Source organism: Harpia harpyja, chromosome 11 (genome assembly GCF_026419915.1).
Source record: "Harpia harpyja isolate bHarHar1 chromosome 11, bHarHar1 primary haplotype, whole genome shotgun sequence".
NCBI lineage: Eukaryota > Metazoa > Chordata > Aves > Accipitriformes > Accipitridae > Harpia > Harpia harpyja.
The window spans coordinates 44,418,038-44,425,389 of record NC_068950.1 but is presented as its reverse complement, the minus strand read 5'-3'; positions in this window follow the sequence as shown (position 1 = coordinate 44,425,389).

The following is a 7,352-nucleotide window of genomic DNA, read 5'->3' as shown; positions in this document are numbered from 1 at the left end:
AATGAGAAATAACCTTCAGCTTAGAGCAAAGGTGCGTGGAAAAAAAAATCAAAGAAGAAAAACTCCAGATTCCACATCAATGAGGGAAAATGGTATCGCTGTGCATAGGTTAAAGAAAATATAAAGGACATTGTCCTGTAAGTACAAAGTAGAGGAAGTATATAAGGTGTTCACAGGGTATGAGATCATGCCTGTTTATGCATACCTATCTCTATGAAATCTCAGTTGAAAACACAAGGGCTAACGACCGCACATTTTGTTTACCTATGGAGTGGCCATACTGGCACGGGCTCTTTGCAGCAGTCAGCTCAAGTTCTTAAATGAAATCACTTGTAAAGCACAAAAGCTCCGTAGTTTGCTTTTAACCACTTTTTTATGTCCTTGCCCTCGCTTCTCCCTAAAAAACCTCCACGCAAAGCAAGCGTCCGTTCTAAGGGTCTCACACGGAACCCGCCGGAACAACCGACCGAACGCCGGTGGAAAGAGGAACGTTTCTCACCGTTACATTTCGCCCAGAAAAAAAACCCAACCGACCGCTATTTGTGCCCAAACTGCGCTGTTGCTTACATATCTCTCATAAGCCTAGCTGCAGTTTTAGGGAAACTTCCCCCGGTCGGCAGGCTCGCGGGGGCTGCTCCGGCTGCCCTGCCTGCCCCAGGCCCAGCGAGGACGGTGGCACCCAGTGCTCTCCGGCTGGGCAACCGCAGCCGTGCCGCCATCCTGCCCGAGGTCAGCGACGCTTCACCAGAGCTACCGAGCGCAAGGTATTTCGTAAAACCTCACCGTACGGAGGAAAGGGACGGCGTTATTTCTAGACGATGGCCCTTCAGTGCTGCGCTCCCTTGGGGGGGCTCTGTCCCGGGGTTGCGGGCAGCATCCTGGGGCGGGCAACGAGCATCTTGAAGCGGGCAGCATCCCGAAGCGGGCAGTATCCCAAAGCAGGCAGCATCCCAAAGCAGGCAGCATCCCGAAGTACGCAGTATCCCAAAGCAGGCAGCATCTCAGGGTGGGCAGCATCCCGAAGCGGGCAGCATCCCAGGGCAGGCAGCATCCCAAAGCAGGCAGCATCCCAGGGTGGGCAGCATACTGAAGCGGGCAGCATCCCGAAGCAGGCAGCATCCCAGGGTGGGCAGCATCCCAAAGCAGGCAGCATCCCAGGGTGGGCAGCATCCCGAAGCAGGCAGCATCCCAGGGCGGGCAGCATCCCAAAGCAGGCAGCATCCCAGGGTGGGCAGCATCCCGAAGCGGGCAGCATCCCGAAGCAGGCAGCATCCCAGGGTGGGCAGCATCCCAAAGCAGGCAGCATCCCAGGGTGGGCAGCATCCCGAAGCAGGCAGCATCCCGGAGTGAGCAGCATCCCAAAGCAGGCAGCATCCCGGGGCAGGCAGCATCCCGGGGTACCCACGGGCGGGATGCTGCGTTTCCCAGCACCCCCCCCCGAGCACTCCCCGCGCCGCCGGCGCCCCGGGAATGGCTCTTTGGGACCGAAAACCCGCGGTGTGCCGGGGGGGGGGCGGTTTGGGGATGCCCGTCCCCGGCAGCCCCCCCCCCTCCCACCGCCCCCTCGTCCCCAGCGGCACCCGGGGGGGCAGCCCGGAGCCCTCCCCGCCCCGAGCCGGGGTTACTCACCCCGGAGCCCCGCAGACACGGAGGGGCGCCTGGTCCGGGGAATACCGGGGCGCGGCGGGGGGGGGGGCTCTTCGGTACGCCGGTCGTTTTTCAACCGGCGCCGTGCGAGCAGCGGGTTGCAGGCAGGAAAAGGAGCAGCAGCTCGGCAGAGGCTGGCAACCCCCCCCTTGACCCCCCCCTGCTTCTGCCCGGCCCCTCGGCTGTCTGCCCGGGCAGGTGCCGCGGAGGCAATTTCAGCGGCAGCAGCAGCCGGCGATGGGGAAAGGATGAGATTACCGGCAAAAAGTTTGCGGAACTCCAAGAACTCTCGCTACCTGCGTGATGCCTCTTAAACTGGAAAGAAGAAGTGCAACTAGAATAAACGCCACCCCCCCGCCTCGCCTGCTAGGAGGCAGGGGCTTGTCCTATCTTCCCTTTCATGGGATTCTTGCTTTCTCGCATTTTTTCAGCGCTCCCACAGACTACTGCCATATTTAAAAGAGCTTTTAAGAACTTGTTCCCAGCGTTCCCTCTCTCGTCTGGACATCGATAACGTAAACTCGGTTTTCCTGACAGCAGCTCCCTGACGGCATGAACTTTTTCTAGCTCGGAAATTGTGGCAAAGGTACTTTGGGGGCAGACGTTCAGCTGAAGGGGTGGAGGAAGCACAAAGTTTGCAGCCTCCAAGAGTCCAGAGTTTTGCATTTGAACCTCCAGCCCCCTTCACCTCTCTCCCAAAGCCCAGCGTAACATTTCTCCTTCTTTCTAGAGAGCTGACAATGTTCATTAAAATATCATGTGTGAACTGTGCAAGTCTGTACCCTTCGAAACTCCAAATATCAACAGTTTCTTTTTAAGTATATATCTTGTTTCCCCTCCGTCTTCTTTTAGTTCACACTGTATTTTCACTTTTCACAGTACTGCTTCCCAGCGCAGGCGTGATCCACGCTCTGCGAAACCAGGATTCATATAAGGGACGCTGTTAGGAGCTTATATGGAAGCTTATCTCGTGTTTCTTATCGAGGCCTTGTTCATCGCTACCCCTCGCTGCATGTATTTACTTCTCCTTGGAAAAAATACGGCAGCAGCCATTACACGATGTGCTCAGCTGGCGTTAGCAGACCTTGAGCAGTATTTTACTCATCGATGATACAGTTAAGGGAGATGCCTGTCGGGTGGCCTAGGTGATCGGAGTTTTGTGTCCTGGTGACAGGAAGCTAAACTGAAAACCACCGATCCATTACCCTTCACAAAATGCAGTTGCTTTCTTTTTTCTCTTCGCTTATTTTTTAGCACCGAAGTCTGCTTTTTCGCACGATTCTTTCTTCATCGACTTGCGTCGAGCACAAAGCTCCAGGAGAAAGCGCGTGGTACTTACGAACGGCAAAGAGAACAGTGCGTTCCCCGCAGTCGGCTGTCTCACCAGAACCTCTGCCCCATGTTGACTGCAAGAGAAGAGCCGAAGCACGAGGTCCCGCTGCAAACGGAGCTGCCGGCGCTGAGACGACGTTGTGCCAACCTCCCTGCTCCACCAGGCCGGGGATGATGTCAAGGAAAGTACGGAGTCATCAGTTCTCTGAGAGGAGGGGGTGTCTGCGATTCTGCAAACAAAGCTCGGGAAAGCACCAGCAGCAGTTGCCACGAGAACGTGTGAAGTTTGGTGACGGCGGCCGGCTCCCGAGGAGCACTTGTAGTGAAGCAGAGAGGGTTGCAGCGGAGGAGGGCAAAGAAAGATGCTCTTAGTGGTTGTCGCGTGGTCCCGTACACCTCAGGCGAAGTTGCGCCGTCTGAGATCCACCAGCAGCAGCCGTGCCGCCCCGGTAGCCTGGCTTTCGAGGGGGGGCAAGCCTATATGATCCGTTGGGCATATGCCAACGCATAGCTGTAAATGCAAGAGCTAAGGTAGCTCGCTGAGCGTGCGCTTCAGGGAATAGCGGCTACCTCGGGTGAAGCTTGCTTGCGGGAGGGGGGATTACAAACTGGCTCCTAGCAGAGCTTTGCTGCCAAGAGCAGATGGTGGTGGGTACCGCGAGGGAGGCAGGGAGCGCTTCTCTCCCCCGTGGGACACGAGGTATGGGTGCCTGCTGCTACCTCGCCGCCTTATTTCTGCAGAGCTTCCAGTGATACAAACCTGGAAGGACTCTCCATGGGTAGATGCCCTCAATGTGTTGAGGTCAAGGTGCTTTCTGCTTCAGCCCACCCTCATAACGCGATGAATTCTGGAATAAGGAAAAGGAGTGAGTAAAGAGTATGGACTTTCCTTATGCACAGCGAAAATAAAGTGGATGTAAATGATGTCATGAAATTCAAATGTATGCTATTGTGGCGATTCGTGCTCTGCTTCTGGAAGTGAACGACAAAATAATTTATCTGGGATCAAAAGCGCACATAAAAGGAGACTTCTAAAGCAAACCAAACCAAACCAGAAGACCAGGAATGGCTTATTCAGCCATTGTGTTCATTGGCTTTGTAAGGAAAAAAATTGCTATCCAAAAATGTAAGAAGTTTCAAACGGTGCAAGGCTCCCTCTTTTCCAACTACTTTAACGAGAATCGAAGCTAAAGCTGATGATGGAAGAAGGCTGAGCCCAGTCAGAAAATAGGCAACTGCTAATGTTAAAAATACTACTGGAGGAAACAGAGTTCAAACTCAGAAATGAAATCAGCAGGTGCAGCCCTTACACCCTCTGGTTTTGTCACGTTGTAGGTCTGGAAATAACCTCAAGAAAGAAGAATTGTGAAGGAATGGTGGTGAGTCATCAACGTCAAAATGACAAGAATGACAGAGCACTGGGCATTAATTATCAGGTGCTTAAAAACCCATGCAAGAGAATGTGAGTATATCCAAAAACCCTGCTGTGGTTGTCATCAGTGGTCAGTCAGGAAGGAGTAGTGTTTGTTTATTTCTTGTATTTCCTTGGTAATACTCTCTGGAGTTCTTGATTTTACCACATTGTCTAGTCCAGCTTAGGAAGAGTTGTTGTGACGGTGTTTGCATCCCTGCTCTTTGAAAGGCACGCCGTGATTCTTTGTCTTCACTTTGTGTTCAACATAATGCCATTTTCTTGTGTCAGCAAAGACAAACAATTACTAAGAAAAACCCCACACCAATATTTTTTCTGCCTGCTTGAAGGCCTCAGAGGTTCATAGACTGCTTTCAGCCTGGCATCTCTTACCCCGTAGGCGGGTCACTCTTTCAGGCCTGCTCTCTTTTTTTAATTTCTCTGAATATCTGTTGGTTTCTCGCTGGTTTTGGTGATGAGGTTCCAGAAGAGAGTACAGTTTCTAGATCTGATTGTACCGGGGACCACACAGGCAAGGTTGTACAGCACCACTGCACTAAATGAGAGGTCCCTGGCCACGCTGTCGGCACTGCGTTGCTCTTACTGTCAAAACTGCGGTCACATTCTGTTGCAATTTCATATTTAGTCTGCGTTTTTTGGCGATGCTGCCAACCCTCCATCATCGGCCGCTCCCCCTATGGTCGAGAAGGTCTCCGGTTCTTCGGTGCTGAGCTTTAGCTGCCGATCTCAACAGCTGATAACCAGGGCAGCAGGGAAGAGCCTTCTCAATAGCAGGGCCACCACGGACGGCTGAGGACAGGGACTTCTGGAGCAGGCAGAGCCAGCAACGCCGACCCGTGGTACGTCAGCCCGTTGCGGTCACCGCCCCAGCGCGCGGCACCGCAACCAAAGCCGTCGTAACGCTTGAGAAGCTGAAAGAAAGTAACGTGAATTCAGCGTTGAACATAGGAATAAACAAAACCAAATCACAGGTGTCGTTATTTGCAATTGCGATCCCATTTACCGCGCAGGACCGTGGCTCCTGTCAGCGCCGTGGAAGAGGTGGGACCACTAGACGTGGCTGAGGGGACACGACGGCTCAGGCTGGTAGGACCGGCACGGCTGCTGAATGTCAAACCACGGCCCAAGCCCATGCAGCTCTGCTTCCAGCAACCGAGCTTGGTCCGCTCATTCCCGCTGCCTTTCTTGCTTCAGCTTCTTTAATGACTTTCAGCTGCTTTAATGACTTTCAGCTGCTTGGATGTCCAGTTCCAGACAGCGGAGTTTTGGTCCGTGGCACTATAGTAATATTGAAGTTACTGCTACAGCAGTAGAATGGGCAATAATTCACTGCATGTTTGTCTGTCTTCAATATTGCAGGTAGTCTGTGCGCTGGCTCCGTTAGTTTTACATCCACTGTGTGTGCCAGCGATTCTCATTGAATTTGCCTTAACCCAGTGGGATGAAATCAGTTAGTTTGGTAAACGCAACTGCTCTGCCTCCTCTTGAATGCATAACCGAGCCAAGGAAGGCTGAATTCACGGGGAGAGGATGGCTCCAACCGTGCCATTCTAGAAAATCCTATAGACTACATGCGAGACACAGCGTCACCCTGCATCCTTTAAGAGGTTAAGAATTGTGGGTTTTTCTAATATTCTTGTGGCAAGATTAATTCCTCTCTGTTAAGGAAAGGCCTGGCTGGTTTGGTAAGCAGCAGTCCTGAAATCTGCCTCGATAGATCACTTCTATAGTTTGTTTTCTATTCATTGTATTCAATGCTTGCTTTGATCTTTTATCCGAATCCTGCTCCCATTGTTTTACAAGTGATATCTTCATGGGATTTGACTCTGTGAAGCTGACATTCAGTGAAGCCAGTCAAGACACAAACCACAGCCTCGCTTCACACATCCTCTTCTATGAAATGCAGCTTTGGTTTCAGTCTCTGCTGGTGTGCTCAGCCCTTCCACCCTGTGAATAACTCCTCGTCTTCCCTCTTAAAGAATTAAACCTCCTGAAGGCTAAGGAATGTAAGAGGCTGTACCAAATAGTGTGATTTTGAATGAATATTCCTGCTTCTGTTGTGCGGCTGTTTCATCTGCTGTCATTTTTCCATTGCTTTGTTTTCAGAAGGCTTTTGCTGATCCAGGCATTTATTTGCAGCTTTGCTCACAAGTGCTGGTCACAATCTGGGCTTTGATCTTTTCTCTGTACATTCAGAAATCCCCGGAGGTCTACTGTTGTTATTTAGCTTTGTGAAACGTTAAAGTTTTGAATCCAGTATTAGCCTCTGCAGCGTATTTATCTGCCACTAAATCCCTTCCACAATTTCCTGACAACCAAAGGGTTACAAACATTTCAGCATGGAGTAGTCTGGCAAATGTTCGCGCAGAATAGAAAGGAGTAGCGCAAGATTACTCAGAAAATGTTTCTATTACCTTCATATTCTTGTAGTGTTCCTGTTACCAAATGCTATATGGTGCTTTCGGACTTTAGATCCCGAGGCTTTTCCAGAGGTAGTAATTGTTACTACCCAGACTCTGTGGATAAGAAATGGAGGCAAAGCGACTTGGTGAAGGTCATGCAGCCAGCCGGTGACTAAGCTGAGGCTAAAACCCAGCTCTCCTCTGCTTCAGACACCAAACCAGAATGAATGCTATGTCCCCCTGCAGAAAGCACGGTAATGGTGGCAGAGCAGCAGCATAAATGATTTAAAATTATAGGTATTGATGCACATTTAATGCATCACTTTTTATTATGTGCTAAGTTTATTTATTATTTCTTTATTATGCATTTCGTTTAATAATTTTCAAGCATACTTTTTGAAGAAGGGTGGTAAACAACAACTCCCAAAGGGAGAGTGTCTCTGGCTGACCTGCACCATGCTGCGGGTAACTCCTCTGCCTGAGCCGAGGGCTTGTGCCCGAGCAAGATCACAAGCTCACGCCTGATACACCTTGCACCG